The sequence below is a fragment of the Anser cygnoides genome, chromosome 12 (genome assembly GCF_040182565.1).
Source record: "Anser cygnoides isolate HZ-2024a breed goose chromosome 12, Taihu_goose_T2T_genome, whole genome shotgun sequence".
NCBI lineage: Eukaryota > Metazoa > Chordata > Aves > Anseriformes > Anatidae > Anser > Anser cygnoides.
The window spans coordinates 8,221,137-8,243,062 of record NC_089884.1 but is presented as its reverse complement, the minus strand read 5'-3'; the positions used below and the strand labels follow the sequence as shown (position 1 = coordinate 8,243,062).

Genomic DNA, 21,926 nt, shown 5'->3' with positions numbered 1-21,926 from the left:
ATATTTTTCAAGAGGAAGGAAGAATCAAGTTTTTAGTGAAGCAACACAATTTTATCTTGGTTATTAAAGTGGGACTAACACATATAAAAATGTCTGAACTTCTCTATTTATCACTACTTTTCAAAGCATTCAGCCGTTGCAGTATGAGACAGTTACAGCCACTGGTTGCTAGCTCTACATAGGTATCATATTTGTAACCATTAATATGCAGACAGGAGATGATTAAATGTTCTTGTGATAAAATTTGACACCATATTATAAATGAGAATGGAAAATGAATTTATAACCATAAATCATGTATTAAAGTATATGTGACAAGCTTAGACTGAAGAAGACAGTGCAGAAATAGCATATACTGTATATGCCAGTTTCATGATGGAAAAAAAAAAAAAGGTACGTCCTTGTAGTATTCTATTTTATGTCTGGTTTCTGTTTCAATTCACTTGCCTCAGTTGAAAATAGAGGTGTGGCTATGGTACATTTGAATGTTAACATAGATTCCAATTTGATGACTATCAGTCTACATTCTAACATTAATTAAAACTGTGAAATATAGAAAAGTCTTCTCCAGAAAGTTTAAACATTATAAAAATAAAACTGCAATTATCTCTTCTACCATAAATAAGCACTTTTTTTGAAGTTGTACTGTAGAAATTAAGCACACATGCCTCCAGTTAACATGAAAGCATTTACAGATCATCTTAGAAGAGATTTCATTGTTATATAGCTTTGTCATTCATTCATAGTAGCCATAAAGGAGCCTGAAGGGAAATTCTGAGGTCATTTAGACCATCTTCTCTGTCTTAAATGTAAAAGAGGAGTTGTGTGTCTAAAACTTGGTCATTTTTCCAGTCTAATACATACTTGCTAAAAAGTTTTATGAATATTCTCACTGAACTTGGGTATCTGCTTATAGGATCATAGGCTGGATAATCCTACTGCAGTGTATAAGCTATTCTTCATGTCAGTTTAGGGACTTCAATTTTTCCTAGTTCAGAGACTTAATCTATATCATTTCAGGCATTAAATCCTGAGGTCATTTTCTCCTTTCTTGCTTTAAGCAGTCTGTACAGTCTAATTATTAATGTATCACCTGCACAGTTGGCTCAATAGGTTGAAAGTATGTCAGATTTATCATATAAAAACTATAGGGATATATGTTTAACCGATGGTCCATTCACAGGAAGACTTTTGGAGTTTCCAAGAGACTATTTAAAGCTGTTGTGGAAATTTCAGACAAATTAGTGTTCTGCTCAAGTACTGTCCAGTGAGAAAAAGGGAAAGTACTTGGGGGGGGGGGGGGGGGTGGACTTTATGTGAACCTGGGACTGAGAGAATTTACGAATTTGCAGCTCTAACTTTGAGAAAATCTTAGTGAACTTGGAAAGCATGGAAACTTTGATTAGGTAAAGATATGTATGTACTTTGTGTATCTTTACACTACAGTAGGGTGCTGCCAGGAACAATTCTCTACAGATTAAAGTGTGCTCAGTTACTGTGATGGCTAGTCTTTATTTACCCCGTTTTTATTATTTACTTATATTTTCCTTATACTTGAAGATTGCAGTGAAGTGTGTTTGGCACTTGTACGAACATGGAAGAAAAGTATTTTGGCTGGAAAAAAAAAAAGACTAGCTAGAGAGGACAGGAGGAAAAAAAAAAAGGCATGGAAACAGGCACAAGGAGATAAAACAATTTGTCCAAGGTGGCAAAGAAGGTCAGTGGTAGAGTTTGGAGTAGAATTCAAGATTTCCGACTTCCAATATTAGTCCTAATAAATAATTCATTTAATTTCCCTGTTTTTATCTACTTCCAAGATGTTCATGAGCGTACTCTGACAATCTCAGAGTCATTCAGTATTCATTCAGAAATTCTTTTTTTGTAAAAAGCTCAAATACTATTTGATTATAGCTATGTAACATTCTGATGTAAATTCATGTTATGCTGACCAGTTGGGTGGGAATGTAAGGCCTTTCTCTTCCACAGGAACACCTCATCTATGCTATTAGACCCCCCAGATGCAGTCAAGGAGTACAGAGGAAGAAAGAATCAGGGTTTCTCAGGAAAACTGAAATTATAGTTATGCTTAAAAGCTTGCAAGATGAAAAGCATATTGTAGTTTCCTTATGAATAGTCAATGTGGCACTTTTTTAAAAAAAAATAATTCACCTGAATTTATGTAGAAATAATTTTGAATGACCACATGTATATTGTGAGAATTTGTTTTCTTGAATAACAAGCTTATACTATCACTTTTTTCAACTTTCTCCTAGAAATGCTCATCTACTCAATAATGAAAAATGTTGTAACATGAATGAAGTAAAATTTCTATTAAAATTAAAATGACTATGAATGTAAAATACTTTATTCCTTTTATTCTGATATTTTATGTATTAAACTGAAATATATGTGTGCACTGGCGGTCTGAATTGAATTTTATAAATGCGTTTATGTAAACCTGTGGAAAAATGTGGGAAAACTTGCAGATGACGTTCCCAATTTCTAACTCTTCCCTGTTTATTTCTAATGTCCATCAGCATTCTTATTTTCTCTCTTGGAAGATAAAATATTTTAGAACTTGAATAATTAACCTTAGGGAAAATTTTCTGATATTTTAGAATACAAAAACCTCATTAATGAAGTAATGTTAAAGCTGACGTTCATTCTGAACTAAGAATGGAATGCAGGTGGCTAGGGATGTAAAACTTTACTGAGCTGAGTGAATCCAGTTTACACAGCTTGAGGATCTGGCCTTTGAGGTGCTTGATTAGCCAAGAAACAGCCCCTAGTTTCTGTCAATGACAATTTTCAAGAGCTGTTCATTAAACAATACTTCCCTTCAGCAGAGAAAAATCCCAACTCCAAAACAGTGATTACTCTGTATCATGCTGTATTGTAGGTAATAGTAAATGGAGAACCTATTAGAAGTGAAATGATGAAAATCACCATTTTTTGATATCGTGGGAGTTCCATTTCACATATCAGGAAATTATTTCCTTGCTATCCCCTTGTGAAGTTAGAAGAAATGAGGATCTCTCTGTTTCATGGGGATATATGAAATTATCTAAACAGGAAACTTAAAAACAGAACCACTAGTTAAATAAGAAAGTTTTGTTCACGCCTTTTTAGGGGGCCTATTTTCTAACCAAAATGTATCTACCATGATCACCATTAAATGTTTCCCTGTACGTATCATGTAAATACCAATGTGTAAAACTGTACTTTAATTGGAAGACTGTTTTGATCAGTGTATTTATAAGCAAAGAATGCTCCCATGCTCAAAAGGTGTATTTAATGGTTTTTTAAGTGGAATTTAACTCGAAATATTTGAATGTGCTATACTTTTCCAGCACAAATACGTAATTTGTTTGCCTATGTGGTATTTAAGAAATTAATATAACAGTCAAAATATAACAGAAAGTACCCTTTCTGTCTGTGAACATTATTCTTTCATTTTATATCTAAGATATAGTTATTAAATTAAACAGTTCATTTAAAAAATCTCTGTAATGCCACATGGATAGACTCTCCAAATTTAATAGAGAACAAGTTACATTTTTTGATTTTTGCTTTATTTCTTTTCTAACTGAATTCATTTTAAACTTGGGTTAAATCAATACAGCTAAGGATAATTTAATGAAAAGAAGCCACAAATTGTATTTTCTTTCTTCTTCAGAATAAATTCATTTACAAGATGCTTTATCTTGTTTAAAACTCAGCCCAAGAGATACCAAATAATATTTTTTAATGTGGAAAAATAAACTCAGTACAGTGGGGAAAAGTATAACAGCATTGATAAATACATTCTAAACATCAATACTTGTTAGCATTCCTTTAACTGCACTCTGCTCCAATTTAATCAAAATTTTTACATTAGTTCTTAACACTGTAGCACTATTGATTATAAAATATTATAATTTGCTGGTTGAAAGCCCTGTTTACCCAAATATGTAAAAGCACAATCTGCCATGAAAACTATGAAAAAATAATAATTGTAAACGAGATAAGTAAGTTCTAGCTAAGATAGTAATTTCACAGTACTTAACCAAAACCAATCACCTACAATGAAGCTTGAGAAATTCCTGAAAAAAAGTTGAGTGACGGTTATTCTGTTAAAATGCCTGCATACAGAAGGTGTAGTACTTCAAGAAATTTGGTGACCTCTTCCCCTAAACACCTATCTTTAAGAAAATAGGTTAGATCTTTAATTGTAGTGAATTATAAATTAAAACTTTATGCTGACTTCTGAAATAACTTGTAAAAATATAAAAGCATCTTGTGTAGTCACGTCTGAGGAGAACCTGTTTATTCTTACCTAATTAAGGACTCTAGTAGAAGCACATTCCAGTTAATTCATGTTTGAAATATGTAATAAAGAAATCAGAAAGCCCCATGCTAGTGATGCTTCTGCATAAGATTCTTGGACTTCTGTTCATAGCCTAAAAACTGGAGAAATGTCATGGCCAAATGCCGACTTTTCCATAAGATAGCAAATATTCTGCAGAGAGTGTGTTTGTTTATACTCTTCTGGAATTGATATTGTCAGGTTGCTGGGCATTTATTAAAAATAAATAAATAAAATAAAAATTACCTTAGGTAAGGGGCAGGTGGTATTTAGCCTTCACCTAACAAAAAAATTAGAGAATTATGGCTTCTTTTTTTTTGGACTGTTCACGTCCTGGGTTTATCATATCCTGTTCAATCAAAAGCATTAAACATTTTTGTTTATGCATGGAGTTAGTTGTAATCTTAATGAAAAACAGTTTTGAAACCATTATTTGAAAATTCAAACTTTCTGGATAAGGTGAAGGCCAAATAGATTATGGTACACAAGCACAGAAAGAACAGCCATGAGGGTTTTTACTGTCTAATTCCCATATCACCTACTAAGAACATGCTGAGGCTATTGAACTCTAGCTATATCCAAGTAAACCTGCCCCCTGGCAAAACTACAAGAAAAATCTGGAGATGTGGAGTTATAAAATGGCAAGCATCTTTGTTATTGCTATGCAGAAATAGTGTCAGAGTATGGCCAAAAAAAAAATCAGGCAAGGAAATAAAATCACTCACAAATTTGTATTCATACTAGGAACAAAATTCCTGTCATGATACCAAAAAGGTTATGGGAAATGATACACTGGCTGGGGAAGAAATGGGTTGACTGAGGACACAGAGTTGGTGGTGATGCTGTCAGAGCCCCTCTCCATGGTTGTCTGTAGCCCAAAATCTGTGGAAAAAGTCAAAGTGATGTCAGTGAGAGTCCCAGAACACTGCAGGTACACGGTCAAGGACTGTTTCTTTCTTAGAGAAAAAGGCTTGTAAAGGATTCCAACAGGCTTGGAGTCATTTTGCCACCTCTTTCTCCTGATTCTGTTATCTACTGAGAAATGCTGAAGTACCTCAGATTTTAGGATAAAATTCAAATGTCTTTCTTGTTAACTGTTTTAAAACTATTTGTATGAAATGCAGTGTTCATTCCAGACTTTGTGCTACTTAATACTAGCTTGTATTATAAGAAGGAAGAGGCAGCTTGGAAGGGCAGTGCATTTTATTGACTGACTACTGTTATGCTTAAGCAATTCCACTAAAATCTGTGGGCCTACCCAAACTTTGCAAGTTACATATAAGTAGATGACTTCACATGCATTTGATCATATGATACTTGATCTCTTGAGGAACTGAAAGAATACAGGTAGTATCCTATATTCCTTCTGAAGACTGCAATAAAATGTGGTGAAATGTATAAAATACTGACTCAACTCCCAGAAAATCTGTGCTTTTCTTAATTTCTGTAGGTATTAGAAAAAGAACAACATTTCTGGAATGGAGCAATTACTTTTTTACGTTAGCCGTGCTTATATCCCTTGCAAAAATACCACAAGGAATCCTTTATAAACATTATTAGAAAACAGTGATTTATTAAGACTGTTCTCTGTCTGCTTAACAGCTTCTAAATCTTATAGTAATGAGTATCAATACAATTTTTTGTGTGTTTTACTTTGTGTTTTTGACATTGCAAAAGTAACTTCACAAATTAAGCCATTCTTTTAAAATTTGCATGGAAATGTTTGTTTTCAAGCAACTTTCATAAAAGTTTAATGAAACTGAAGCTGTTAAGTTCAGCTCTTTTTTCTTATGTAAAGCAGTCTGACTTTTGGAACACACAGTATGTTTACACTTTAACTTGCCACAGCGTATCAATTAGTAAACATGCTTATGAAATTGTCCATTTAAAACAACATTTTTATAGAACATACAGCCTTGTAAATCACAGGATGCTGACAACATGAAATGCCAGCTGTGAAATGAGAAACTGATGAAAATGCAGTAATTCTGGATTTTAATATAATATAAAACATGTCAGCAGTATTTGTGAATAGCAGTTGTCAAGATTTCATTTGAACTGCACATATTATGGTATTTTTATATTCTGATCTTTTCCGATAATTTAGACTTTCTTCTACCCCCTCCAACCTTTCAGTATCATAAGCTTTGCAAAGATTGAAGATTTATATAAAAATTTTGACTGAACAGCATGAAATGGATTGTCACAACATTAAAATAGAAAGACTAATTACAATGATCATAAAAATGTGAGTTCAAAGGTGCCATACACTATCATGCTGCTATTATTTATTTTTTAAAAAGTATGAAATTAAACTTCAGAAAAATGTATTTCATTTAAAAATGTGATGGCTACACAGGAAGTGATGGAGATTTCTACTGAACAAGATTGTGGTCTACATAGTCTTACTCTACAAAGAAATTCAATAGATTTAAATGGATCTTACTGTAGCAGTTTAGACATGGAAGTAGTTTTAGGGTCAGATCAACAATGTAGGTAATCTAGTATTTGTGCATGGTCTTGTGGTACTGTATACTTACCGAGAAAACAACAACAAATGTATCCAGAGTTAAAGGCTAGAATGCCTGAAAGAAACAGATCTTTTCTGAGATCCTTGGTACTGCGTACCCATCAAAGGTACTAGTCTGCAACAGTAAGACCTCTGTGGTTTTCTTGTATGTTCATGGAATTAGAATGATTTGGGTTGGAAGGGACCTTAAAGATCATCTATTTCTGAACTCGGCTTTTTGTTTCAATCATCTCCTAAGTGCTCAAGAAAACTCAAGAAATACTCCTGAATTTTGAATGTAGTTTGAAATGCTGGTTGGTGAATGATATGATCATAACTAAATGAGGTGCCTCTAGAATAAAGAATATGTATTCAGATATCTGTCAGCAGAGGTGACCTAATTTGTATCGAGTTTGGGGAAGATAGAAGCGAATTGCTCACCTGATTTAATATGATTTGCTTCAAAAAGTCAATGTCTAAAAGTCTTTAACCCTATTCTTTGAATAACTGTAAGTAAACAGCATTTAACAGTTGTACTGTGAAGTTGTGATGTATGGATTTTGCCCTATACAACGTATTCTTAAGGATTTTTTTCTCTCTTTGAGAGCACTGGAAATTCTTCTATTTGGTATGTTTATATTTGTCTGTTTTTTCCATCGACTTTACCGTTCATATACTTGTAAATATCCATTGAATTATTAGGGAGGTAATTGAATCATAATAAAAGTGAAAAGATTTGTTCTCTGGGTAGCTTTTCAAATTTTTAAGGACATCGTTCTTTGTCACACAGCATTGGAAATTTGTCAGTTAATAGCTTTTTTTTTTTCTTGTTTTGCTGATTTCTTGACTATAACTGCTTTAATCCAGCAAGTATGGAAAAAAGGAAGAATGTATTTGGAAACAAGATCTTCTTTATTTGCATCTCCTCGTTTTATCTCTCTAAAATGCTAATATGACACAGGAAAAAAACTTCTGTTGAAGGGACTAGTGTTCTGAGCAAAAGTTTAAATTTGAATTTGCCATCTTAAAATTAATTTGATAATTTTGTAGGCTTCAAGACAATGGTTTGGAAGAGTTTACAAGTCTGGTAGAAAAATACATTTTAAATTTTAAACTGTTCTTCATAAAAATGAAACAGATTCAGAATTTGCTTATTATTCTTTATCAGGTACATTGCTGAGTCTTTTTTAATGCATTTTTTTTCTCCAGCTCTCATGTGCTTTGTCCTCAGCTTTGTGACCCATAAGATTGCAGCTGTCGCAGTGGTTCATAATAAATCTTTGATACATACTGATTGACTAGTCACACTCAAAAATCAAAACAAATTCTTGAACTGGCATTGCAGACTAATTTTGAGTCATAAAAAGACTTTCAGAAATGCCTTTTCTACTTATACTAGCCTTAAACAAGGACAACATGGGTGTGTGCATTTAGAATTATTTGGAAACTTTACAGTTGAGGCTGAATGTGAAATACATTTAACTCTCCTAATATCAAAAAAAAGCAATAATGAGAAAGCTGCGTGCCTTCAGAGAAGGGAGCAGGTATTGCTCCGATTCCCCAGTCAGTGTCAGTTGGCCTTTCCAAGGTTTGGGTTGGGTAATTAATTTTCATTGAAGGCTTGATTTGTTGTAAACATTGTGTAGGCACAGGTGCTGCTCAAAAGCATGGGGATATCAGCTGCCAATCAGAGTGTAGCTCGCTGGCTGGCATTCTGCTCCTCATCTTCTCTCCAACATATAAATAAATATGTAAAAGAAATGTAATCAAGAATTCTTTTAGGAAGAAGCCACCATGTTTTACTCAGCAGCATGATTTCATGCTCAGCTGCCAGTGATTGTAGTAAAACCCAGAGGGCAATCAAAAGAGCTAGAGAACTGTAATTTGAAGAAATGTCTTTAACATTTCTCTGTATACAGTTTAGATATAGTAAAAAGGAAAGGAACTTCAGCAAAAGCAAATGGCAATTGAAGACATTAAGTCACTAATACACTTTATAGGGAAAGACTCAAAATAATGTAGAAATTAATGGGTTTGCAAAATACAAATCCTCTTCTGGAATAAAGAAGGCCGATATTTTGCAAGATAGAGAAGACCACTGGCTGAAAAAAAAAAAAAGAAAAGTGGCAAAACGCCACTGATTTTCCTACAACAGATATTCTATTCACTATTTGCAGTTCAAATAATTCTGTAGTAAGCATTCATATCCAGAATGGAACATACGCGGTATTATACACGTGAACACACTTTCTGTACTTTAAGTAATTCAATGTCACATACACTTTGGCACTGAGGAAGCTAATGAATTTCTGTTCAATAGCAAGTTCGCAACCATCCTGAGAATATTTTGATAATTGTTTTTATGATTTGCAGTTCCTTTTTGGGGGAACACATGAAAATTTATTCACTTACAATGTTACTTTATTTTTCTCCAGTGTAATGGTGGCTGCTCCAATAGTATACTACCATTTTGGAAGTTTGGATTCCTTTGTCAGTATGAAAGTACAGAGCATGTCTTTCCATTTATATAACAGCAAATCAGTAGTTTGTAAAGAAGATTTTAAGACTGAAAAAAGAGGTAGAGGCAGACATATCTCATAACCTAGTAAGAGGTGGAGAGAAAATGTTTCCTTTAAAAAAAATAAAAATAAATCACTAATATAAGAAGCAATCGGAGCAGGATTTTTAGTGTTTGTATGGCACTCCAATAAAGACAGACAAAATAGTTAATCCAAAAATAAAGTTAGTTGAGTATATGAATGAACATTTTTAACGTCATTAACATTTGTTTAGCTTTGGAGAATATAAAAATAATACTATGTCAAACCGAAGGTCTCATATAGGTCTCAAAGATTTCATTTAGTATCCTTTTTGCTGTACTGGACAGTAGCACACCTGTGGCAGAGGACAGTTGAAGTATGATCTCTCCTCTTCTGTAGCCCTGTAATTTCTATGAATTGTATGGCTAAGGACCTCTAGAATTGGTGGTAGCTTCAGAACCATCATATGTTATACTGGATAATGAACCTGTGGTAAATGAAGAATTATCTCTTTTTAAACTCTTGCTTGTCTATTTGTACGACAGTACTCTTGTACTTTTGCTCTCCATTGTACCTTTGGCAATGACTTCCAGAATTGTGACTGCATGAAAAAAAATCTTTATTCTATTATGCTAAATATTTTTGCTCCTTAGCAATTTAGTGGGTACTCCTTCAACCATTTGTGTTGTAACAGACTTTTCAAAATATTCATCGATTTATCATGGAAACTTTGGAGAATTTGTTTGCCCCATATGAATAGATTTGATCTCACTTCTCTGTTTAATTTCTCATGCAGATGCTGTCTCATACCAGTAATGTCAGTATCTCTATATCTTTTTTTGTTCTAGTTTATATTTTAAGAAGTGACAAAAATATTGATTCATGACAAGGTTGTGTAGTGACATAATTTTTTTTTTCATTTCAGTAGTTTTAATGCTCTGCTTACTTTTTTGAACATTTCTGTTCTGTTCCGAACATTTTCAAAGAACGACCAAAAGTGAATTGAAGTTCTGTCTCCTGAGTGAAAGTAGCTAGTACGTATATCCCTGATGCTTATTCCAATTGCATTTTGTTGTTTATATTGTTTTCATTTGTTATATTACTCCCTTAGTATTGGGAAATTCCTCAACAGCTCTTCACACAAGGATTAGATCTAATTATCCTGAATAATTTTATATAAACATTCTACCTCACCATCCTGTTCTTCTGTATCACGTATGCTGAGCAGTTTATGTTTTAGCATAAATCCTTCTATAATCCCATTGGTACCTTTCCTATTATAATAAATTCTTCTTATCCTTTATAGACCATCTTTTAAACACTCGGGTCCTTAAGAGAAACTTCCTTTTTATCCCTTACCATATCTGTTTTTTTACAGAGCCTTTGGAAAGGGATCTTTTTTAAGGAGTTTAAAAGGAATCCTCTGGATTACCTTTCCGTATCTGCCCATGCAATACTTCAAGGAACCCAAATAATCTAATAAAACTGGGTTTACTCTCAGTCAATATATCTTATTTTTCCATTTGCTTAGAAATTTAGTTCTTTTTGTTTTTTCAGTTTCCTACAAATTTACATAGTATAGAGGTCAGACTTGCTCATCTGTGCTCACAAAATCATCCCTGGATCTCATTTAAAAATGGATGTTGCATTTTCTACCTTCTGTTCAGCTGTTGAAGGTGATTTAGCTGATAGAAAACGCATTGCTCCTAGGAGTTGAGCAATTTCATATTTAATTCCTTTAGAACTGTTAGGTGAGTAGTTTCTTGTACAGTCAATTTTTGATGACTTATTTTATCTGTATTTTTCTAAAACCTCTTTTATTGACACTTCAGATCAGGGCAGATCCAGAAGTCATCAGTTTTTGAAGAATAGCTGTGTTGTCAAGAATCTCCCTAACCTCCTTCATAGTGGAAAGAGTCCGTTTAGCTTTTCTGTTGTGGTCTTAACCTTGCTTGAGTTCTCTTTTCATTCCTTGATCATCTGTCAGCCCTACCAACTCTGGCAGGCTTTCTGTCTCTGATGCGTTTGAAAAAGCTTTTATTATTAGCTTTTATGCCTTAAGCAAGTTTCTCTTCAAAACTTTTTTGGCCTTTGTTGTTGTGATTTTATATGGAACTTGCCAGAGTTCAAATGGAAAAATTGATTGCAAAGTGATGACAATGTTGAAAGAAAAATTTTGATTTTCCTACTTATTGTACAATCGTTCTCATGTCCCTCCATTTCTGTTGACATCACTATGCTTCTGTGAAGAAGGAATGAAAACACAGGCATTGTTATACAAGATCTTTCTTAGATAGTCAACATTAAGTCATGAAGAGTAAGATCCAGCAGTGTCTGAGAGATGGAGTAACCTAGACGGGGGAAAGGTTTTCTTTAAAGTATGTCATCTATTTTCTTTTTATTCCTTTTCCACTTTCTAAAGGGATAGCTTAATGATTGGTCATAGGAGCTTTTTCAGCTTATGACTGTGGAGACGTAGTCACTGTTTTTCATACTGCTTGCAGATGTTGTATAGAGACTAGAAAGTATTCATATGATAATTAGGTAAGCTGGGATTGTAGAAATATGAATAAACAAGTTTGTAAATACCAATTATAATGCGTTTATTGAGTCTGAGTTGAACAAATGTTTATATATGCTGTATTTGAGTTACATTTTACTTACATCTTGCTTTTGAGCAGAAAGTTCAGTTATAAACTAGGTCTTACAACCTCTGCCTTGGGACTGTATAAGTAAAAGAGAAAGAAATCATTCATACATTGACTCCTCACAATCTCTTTTTTCCTCACAGCTTTTTGTATTTTAAAAATCATATTTAGAGTGCCACTGTTGCATCGATATGGCTTTCTCTGGCTGCAGTAAGTTTTTTGTGCATCAAAGCAGTAGCAAGACTAAAATCTGATTTTCAAGATAAATTTTGTATAATATGTCAAGCACTGCTGAAAACTTTGGGGATGCTTCATGTGACAGGGTGAACTGAAACATCAAAATATTCTGAGCTCTCAACTTGAACTTCACAATTCCTCATACACTGCTAATTTTCAGAGCTGCACATCTGTGCATGTTGTCACTCAGAGCAACAGAACCTGGATTTGTTAGAACACAGAGAAATTGAAGCACTCAGGCTGCCAAACACCCTTTCTCCTCAGGGATGGTTCATCACTTTGCCTATCCCAGTTTTTCATGAGGTTCAAAATTCATTTGTATCATCAAGGAGGAGGAATCAGCACATGCAAGGTACTGTCAGAATCATGTGTTCTCCCACTTGGTTGTTTTAATCTCCTGGTTTGTTTCCTTGCAATTCTCCATAGTGAAACAAGCTGTTGCCAAATCTGCAGTACTACTTCTAGATAGCAGCACTTCGTTTCTGTATGTTTTGCAGATCGATTTTTCAGGTCAGTTCTGTGGTCTGACATTTACATGAATTTCTTGGAGAAATGCTTTGAAGGAATACTTTCCAAACAGAAGTACTTTCAGCTCATATTTTCTGCATTTAGAACAGACATCAGGATATTCAGTTTCTGACACTTAGAAATAATTGACAAAATTATATTGAATCCTTTTCTTGTATGGGTAGTTCCCAAGTATAGTACTTGACTTTTGAACTCATATATCATATTCCTGAAATGAAGTCTCCAGCATTCCCAAGTGCATCTATTTGCAGACATTCCCATACAGGTATTCTGTTATCTCTCTTCTGAGTCTTTAAGCAATTGCTGATCTTTACTGTCTCATACTGGAAGCTGATTTGGAATAGAATAATTAGTACTGTCTATATGAATTAGGGACAGTATCCTCTAGCCAGTGAAGCTGAACAGCTAATCCAGCAGCCATGTGAATCTACTGTTCATATAGTCATCTTTCACCAGATTTTTTTAGTTATGAAAATAAGCTTAAATAACATTTTTTTTTTAAACCTCTGCAGAGAAGTGTACAAGGTTCAGACTGTCCTTTATATTTCAATGGCTCTGTTTAGGTTTCTATTTTCCTGGTCTTTTTTGAGAAGAGTGGGAAATGATCTTTCTGGGTGATTTAGAAACGCGTGGGATTGATCCCCTTTATCTTCCAGTTTCTCCAAAATTATGCAGATGTAGATGGACAACCAATACTGGCACCTGGTACAGAGAGTGTGGTGTAAGAACTGCAGAATGCAAGGTGCAAGTATAGAACATTACATATTGCATTTCACTCACTGACTGAAAATGTTTTGGACAGCAGCAAGCACTCCCTACAGAATGGGTAGATATAACATGGAAGACAAGAAGTCTGACCACCGCCAGCCATGTCCTGCCACGTCCAAAACCAAAGTGAGCGGGACTGGTGTCAGTGGCCACTTGGGTCTTCCCAGAGTCACAGAATCACATAATGGCTGATGTTGGTAGGGATCTCCAGATATCATCTCATACAAGTACCCTGCTGAAGCAGTGCCACCTACAGCTGATTGCCCAGGACCATATCCAGAAAGCTTTTGCCCAGAAAATGGTAGGAAGACTTTTTCAAGTGCCCAGAAATTAGAGCAAAGGGGGAAATAATAATTGGGGAAAAGTAAAATAACTGAAAATAATAATAATAAAAAAAATACTAGAAATACAGCAAAAGTTTAATTCCTAAATATATATAGAAAAAAAAAATGAGTTTTATTTTTCTTTTCCTCCCTCATCCTCCCACCAACAGAAGTTGCAAAAGAGGTTAGCCATGTATGCTTAAATCACAAAAAAACTCCATTAGAAATTTAGAAATTCAGACTTAGAGCAGGCTGTCATTCCATTCAAGTCCTTTACAGAAATCAGATATCATGGACCTGCCAGTCCTTCTTCACAAGTCTCTGAGTTTTTTGAAGGCCTGAGGCAAACACATGTGACCAGTCACTAAAGGATTTGGTAACATTCCTACAGTGCAGTAAGTCTCTACCCTAGCAGCTGTTGTTTAGTGATAGATCAGTGAAGCAAAAAATTATGCTAGTATAAAAAATAGATCTTGAACCACAGCTCTCATTCTTATGCCTTTGTTCTGCATTAGTGGCAAACCTCTGGGATTCATTTAGCTGTAATCATTTTTTACTGAGGGGCAGTGCATCTTTCAGATAGTAGTGATGGAGTCACCTTTGAAACAAGTGCAAATGAGTAGAAATCATTTACCAATCTACCCTCCCAGGATTACATTTGATAGTTGGCATGTACTCCAAGATCATGTTCAGAATGTATAACACAAACATAAACACCAAAAAAGCATTTTAGTTTTTTATTCCCAAATTTAAAGGTTTTTTTTTTTTTTTTTTCTGAGACAGTTTAATTACTTTGCTGTCTGGATTTTTAATTGTTCATTCGAGAATGACAGACGCATAAAGGAAGCACCAGGAAATAAATTCTGTTTCTGTTTACACCAAGGGGGAAAAACACCTATTAAGTTTCTAATTCAAAATACAGTGGAGTCAGTAACAGTGGTCAATAGCTTTGGATTAATTGTAGAATTACTGCTAGAGGATGTATTCCTTATTTATTTATTTTTGTAAAACATTTTTTCTTTCTCACTCATTTTCCGCAACTGAGTTACAACGTGTAAGATTTTGCTCAACATAAAATTTAATTTGTGATTCACAGATGAAGATGAGCAAGTTTGTAAGCTATCTGTGAAAGCATTACCTTTTACAGATATCTATCACTGTGAGGTTTTAGATGCTTTTCTGCAGTTTTCATTCTGAATATAAACATGCTCAGCAGAACATTTGAACATATATATAAAAAATTACAGACACAAATTACACATATGCATACAAAAAGAATTTGTTTTTGTGAAAGTATTTGACCAACTCTAAAGAATTCAGATATTCTCTGTGGTTTGCAAATCAATATTACTATAAGGATCTTTACAATTACCATTCTCCCATTATAGTAACAGAGTTTTTCTCAAAGGGGATAAATTCCAAATTCAGGAAGAACTTCAATATCTGAGTCAAAAAAATCAGTTTTTAATCCCTCTGTTCCTCCAGTTTTTCCCTTCTGCTCAGATTAAGCCTGATTCTGGAGGTATATTAAGTGCTATAGATTCTCTATGCTAAGTCCAAAGAGTTGTTATTCTGGATATGCCTACAAATGTCTCTGGACATGCTCATGTCTGGATTAATTTGATTAAGATTTGTGAGTGACCAGTGATTTAAAAGATAGCCAGAAGGAAAGATACAAATGTGTTCATCAAACAGTTGAATGATGTAAACAGTCAGATGCTTGAAACTGACAGCATTTACTTTTTTTTTTTTTCTTCCACCTACGGTAAATAATATTCAGTTCCATGTCCACAAAGCAGGCTCGAATAGCTATTCCAAGGCAACAATACTCAATTCTTCCACCTTAGCTGGAGATAAGTACAACTCTCACACTCTCTCTCATATATATAATCATTATATATATAGTATCTTTCTCAAGTTTAAATATATCACCACTTTACATAATTATCATAATAGACAACTTACATTCAGTCTATCACTTAAACAAAATACCTAACAAAATTTGTGAACAGTAAGTTATATTTATTGACAGTAATTCCAAAGGAACTACTACATTTGAAAAAACAGGACTGCTTATTTATGTCTAAATACATAAATCCAAGCCAAGTTACTTTATGACTTTAAGGGTCATGAAGAATCAAGTACTTGTCCTAGGTGGTGAAAGTATATATCAAGTATTACTCCAAGCAATGGTGTAAATACTTTCTCTTGTAATCAGAAGCTTTTCACCCATTTTCCTCTTCTACAAGTCTCTGAAGTTTATGGAATCCCAAAACACTTAGCCCAGATGTGGGCTTTCTCCTGTTACAGCTACAAGAGTCGTGTCACATGAGGTACCAGCCAGGTCATGTAAGTGGTGACCTGTATGAGCAGTCATCTCAGCAGGTAAATCTGTTCACATAACATGGTTGGACCTGCAGTACACATAGTCATTGAAGAGATTTTATTAATATCAAATGTATTCACTTTTACAGGAGAAAAAATTATTGAAAATTTTAGTTGGGACAAGGTGTTGAGAGATCAGGAAAATGGTATCAAGATGAGACTGGGTATTTAAAAAGAGAGACATTTTCATGGAAATAAGTACTAATAGTTGTTAAAAGAAAAATATGAACAACATACTCCATTTTGTTGTTGTTGTTGTTGTTTGTTTGTTTTGTTAGTATTCCATTAAATTCCAGTGATATTCTTACACTATTTTCATGCTGTTAGTTTTTGATGCAGTTGTAACGCTAGATTTATAATTTCCAAAATATCAATGCAAGTTAGTACGCAAGACTGCTGTTATTTTACATTATGACTCTATATCAATGATCTTACAACAATAAGGATGAATTATTTAAAATTTTTTCTTTTAAACACTTCTTTTCGTCTAAACTTTACAGTTTATAATAAAAAAATAAAAAATGTATATTTAAATGCATAACTAATTTAAAATAAACCATTCAAGATGAAAATTTTATAAGTTTAAAGCTGGGGTGGGGAAAGGTCAAAATACTATTTTCAGCAAAAGATTCTTTGATTGTAAATTTACTAGTTTTTACCTTAAATGGTGTCATAGCAGCTAGCCAAGTACATAACCTTCTAAGAGGCAATCTTGTATGTCAGGGTGGAGCCTGAGTTACAAAGGCTTATGTGCTATAATGATGGCTCTGTTGAATTTGGTACTTGTGCTAGGCAGCAGCTCCTGTGGGATGTGGTCATCTGTCTTTTATTTGTTATCAAACCACTCCTAAGAGAACAGCTCAGAAAAGGCATTCTCTCTAAGTTCACTCCTTCTTATAGTCTATAGCTGCCATTTATTGGGCTAATAAACACTGCATTTCTTATGGTGTCACAGCTATAGGCATAAAGACTTGATTTTAATTTGTTTAGTGCATTGAAGTGTGCAGCAGTGGAATTAGTGACATCTCTTAGAGTTTGCCTGACACTTTCAAGACGAGACCCTTTGTCAAAGGAGTCATATACACTGAAGTTTTCTAGCTTAGTTTCTCTAGCTTTGTGCTCCAGATGCTAATACAGGTCTTCATAGCAATTACTCTCCTGGTAACCAAGTGGTCAGTGACATACTTACTGTAGTGGAACTGTTTCTTTGGTACTGACTGGACTCAGGCAAAGGGGACAAAGAAGGGTTATGAGGACCATGAGTTAGTATTCAGAAGCCAGAGAATGAATAATTGAACATTCATATTTTCTTTCTTACAGACTGTGTCTCTTACCAAATGACTACCACCTTCAGAACAGAGACTGGATAGCTCTGCGTAGTGAATGAAGTGTTACTTCTTAGATTAAGTACCATCACATTTATAGAGAATGAGACAGAAGAATACATGAGGAGAAGGAAGGAAAAGGTTGGTTTTATCTGTTAAAGCAATTGAAGGTTGCCTTGATAATTAGATTTAGTTACTGATTCTGGCTGTGATGGGTTGACTCCAAGGTCAACCTTCTGTCAGCTGCTAGACACCCACCTAGCAAGTCTATCACTCCCTCTCCTCAGTAGAATGGCAGGGGAGAAAATAAGATGACAAAGCTCACAAATCAAAATAAAGGAGATCACCACAGTTACCATGACAGATCCAGCAGACTCGACTTGGAGAAAATTAATTTATTGCCTATTAAAATAAATCTGGATGGTGAGAAATAGAAACAAAACACCACCACCTTCTCCCACCACCCCTTTTTCTCAGGTTCAGCTTCATGCTTTTCTCTATACCCCGCCTCTCCAAGTGCCACAGGAGGATGGGGATATGGAGTTGCAGACAGTTTGTAACAGTTCCTTTCTGCTACTGCTTCTACTCAGACTTTTACTCCTGCTCCAGCAAGAGTCCTTCCATGGGCTGTAGTCCTGCAGGATAATCTTGCTCTAGTGTGGGCTGCTCCACTGGCTGTAGTTCCTTCAGAAAATACCCACTCCCTCTGGTGTGAGGCCCTCAATGGGCTGCAGTGTGGATACCGGCTCCACCGTGGTCTCTTCTACAGAATGCAGGGCAATATCTGCTGCAGATTTCGAGCATCTCCTCTCCCTCCTTCTGTGGCTTTGGTGTTCACAACGTTATTTCTCATAGTGTGTTTTCCTCACTGCTGTGCAATGTTTTGCCCTTATTCCAGAGGCAACACCAGCTTCACTGATGGGCTCAGCTGCGTCTCGCAGTAGGTCCATTTCAGAGATGGCATTGTTTGGCATAGGACACGCCTGCAGCCCTCCTGCTACCAAAACTACCGCAGACACCCAATACACTGGCACAAAACTTTTGTGCTGCAAATGCTGGAAAGATCAATTAAACTAGACATTTAAATGAAATTTTTCAATGGAACTAAATGTGTGTTCCATTTTTTCTAACAGCTGGATTTCCAAAATGCAGTTTAATGCTTACAGCTGCTAGCTGCTACTGAAATCATGGAAACTGTTCTTTGAATATACTCACAGCTATAAAAAAGGTAAATGCTTTGAGCACCTCATATTCTGAATATTTCAAGTTGGCAATTAAAATTATTGAAAACTTCTGGCAAATTTAGCTTTTCTGTCATTATTATAATACGGCGTACAACATTAAAGAGGGATCATACTATAATATACTACTGCCGGTGGCAGTGAAACAGCAGTTAATAAAGCTTTAGAAACACTGAGCTGTAATTTCATCAGAAGGAAATGGTCTCAAGGAATTTAATGCTATTGTGCTCAGTATAGTTCTGTGATTAACCTATATACTAGAGACCATTTTGTGAATTACAAGACTTATGAATAACTTACATTTTATTGACTAAGATGTCGGTTCTCTGGAAAAGAAACGTTATATGTTTATGTAGTGATGACTTCGTAGTGCACTGAGAAAATAGAGATGAATTGGGATAACACTAATATGAGGATGTAGTGTTACTCAACTATGGATTGATGAATTGACTTCTCATTTTTCTCCTTTTTAGTATGTGTTTTTATATAAACACTTCTTACATACTTCAAGGATATATTAAGATTTGGTCTCCATCTTTTGCTTCCCTTTCCCAGAGATGCTCCTTAACTATGTGGTATACAGGCTAGGCTGTTAAATCATAAAATCAAATCATCACAACTCCACTGAAACAATAAGTGTCAGTTTTAAGCTATTAAGAATTAGGGTATTTTTTAGGTTACTATGCCTCAGTCAGCAGTCCACAGGCTGCACGTGCCCTATATGATATTTCTAACGGCTGTATTTTTCCTCAGAAGGAATGAGGACTAACCATTCTATCTATACTGTCCTACACCTTTCTTAATTTAACCTAACACAGGGAAGGGTGCTGGTGGTAATGTAAGAAGCATGATATGTGTTAGAAGAAGAGTACTATGTGACTATGTGTATGTAGAAAAGGTGATCACGAGATTCACATCTTGGATAAAACTACAACTGGAACAAGGAGCCACAAGGGAGTACTTGCCTAGCTGCCCATAGTAGCCTTTCCCCTGTCATCCAGCGTTAGTAGTAGTGAGGTAGTTAACCAAATTGTAGCAAGCTAATTAACCGCACTATTTGAAATATATCCATGGACTAGATGAGCAGCACAGGATCTAAACATAGTAAGAAATAGCACATCTTCACATACACAGCAGTATTAACAATCCAGACACTTTCCAGCTGTTGCCAGATTCCTTTTGCATCCCCTGTCAGAGATACACCTGATTATGTTAAGTATGCGGATTGGCAAACTGCAATTTTGTTTGACAAGTGCAAACCTTAAGCAAATTCAGACTTCAGTACAGTGATTCTATCTTTACAGCAGAACAAGTAAGAGATGGACCTGTATTATAAGAGAATAATACTGGGAGAGTAACAATTCAAGGAATTGTATAAATTGATAGAAAGGGAGATATCTCACAATTAATGGAGGGAATTAACTAGTTTACAAGGCTTCATGTTAGGCTGAACAACAGCAGAATTAGGAAGCTGTGAGGTGTTATATACAGTTCACAATGATTATACAACCATTTTAAAGCAACTTTCAGAATCAATAGTTCAGTTCATCAAAAGCATCTTCAGAAGGTTTGTTAGTTGAGAAAGTTACATGTCTGTGCAATATAAACAGATTATAACAGATGCCTCGACAGATCTGCTTGTGTTTGCAATAAAGTCTCCATCTAGGGGTTAGCCTACATATAGCATGAAAGAAAAGCTTTACACAGATTCTGCAGTAAAGTAAAACTGAGGGCCTCATCTTTAGTTTAACTCCACTGAAGTCAGAGGTATTGTACTGACAGGATTCTGGAGAAAAAAAAAAGAAAAAAAAAGTAACCATCTTTGGTATATTCAAATTCAGAAAGTTAAACAGAAAATTACTCCAATGTTTCCTGGAGTGTTTCCTCCTACCCTAACTTCTTAACGTACGAGGGGAAAAAAAAAAAAAAGAAAAAGAGAGAGAGAGAGAATAAATGTATTGTATTCCCTTTTAGGAAGTTGTACTCCTTGATATCTTTCTTACAGGGTATTCTCAAATTTAAGCGTTTGTTTCTTAGACACAAATTCAATAGTATGCATACGATTTGTCTCACTTTTTCACCATCCTACAAATTATTGCAGCTGTGCTTGTTATATAACAGAACTAATTTTATTAAGGTAAAATTTCTTTAGAAAATTCTTCCTGGAATCCCTGACATACTTAGCACATTTGGTTGAAAAAGATTATGTGTAGAAACAGCGCTACAGGAATTAGAATAAGAAAAGAGCAATGAAGTAGAATCCATCAGTATGGTGTTGTATAACACTGTGGCAAAGACAGAGGTAATTTAGAAGTGGAATGTCCTAGCATAAGTGGTGATTTTAATAACCATTCAATAGTGAGGGTTTTAACACAACATGACCATCATGACTTAAAAGTAATACGCTCAAATACTCTGTACCCTGGAAAAAAAAGAAATGGCCCATACTGTTTTCCCTACAGTAAGACTGGTGAGAAAGATAGATGTTCATACTCTCCCTTTCATTCATATCCAACAGTGCATGATCAGTTTATCAGCAGCCCCTTAATGAAACAGCCGACGAATGCAGCATGAGCTGGGTAGTCAGAAATCTCAGTGTGCCCATCTTTTTCCACCTCCAGCTGCCCCACTACTCTTTGAAATGTTAAGTGTACATATGGTGGAAGAGCCATCTGGTGCTCAGTGCGGAGCACTCTAGACTTCTTACTTGAGTCCTACACACTTTATACTGATTGTGTACTTTGAAAACTTTAAATTAACCATGGTAGCAGTGTACAACTTTTTTTTTTTTTTCCCCCTTTTGATGCAATGTAATAGATTTTTAACGAATTGCTAGTGATTTTAACTGGAGGGTTTAGTACCAAGAATATTGATACTATCTTAACTCATGTTTGTGAAGGTGTCTCCTTTTTAAATATGACTGATAATGAAATATACAAGGTAGGAAACAAAATACTTGAATATGCAATGGAAAAAAAAAGGTTTTATTTTTTTTCACTGTGTTACTCTTCCTAGAAATAAATATGCTTTTCATCTCTTAAAAACAGAGTTATAAAAATGTAAGTATAATTCTACCA

General features: G+C 34.8%; 1 long non-coding RNA gene across 1 annotated transcript in view; it reads left to right on the top strand.

The window, feature by feature from the left end:
- LOC125183363 (uncharacterized) overlaps positions 1–19,678 on the top strand; it is a 90,301-nt gene extending 70,623 nt beyond the window's left edge. The window contains exons 2-3 of the long non-coding RNA XR_007165246.2: positions 17,604–17,749; positions 18,742–19,678. This is a non-coding gene — a long non-coding RNA (uncharacterized lncRNA). The remainder of the gene's footprint in view (positions 1–17,603; positions 17,750–18,741) is intronic.
- Positions 19,679–21,926: the final 2,248 nt, after the last annotated feature.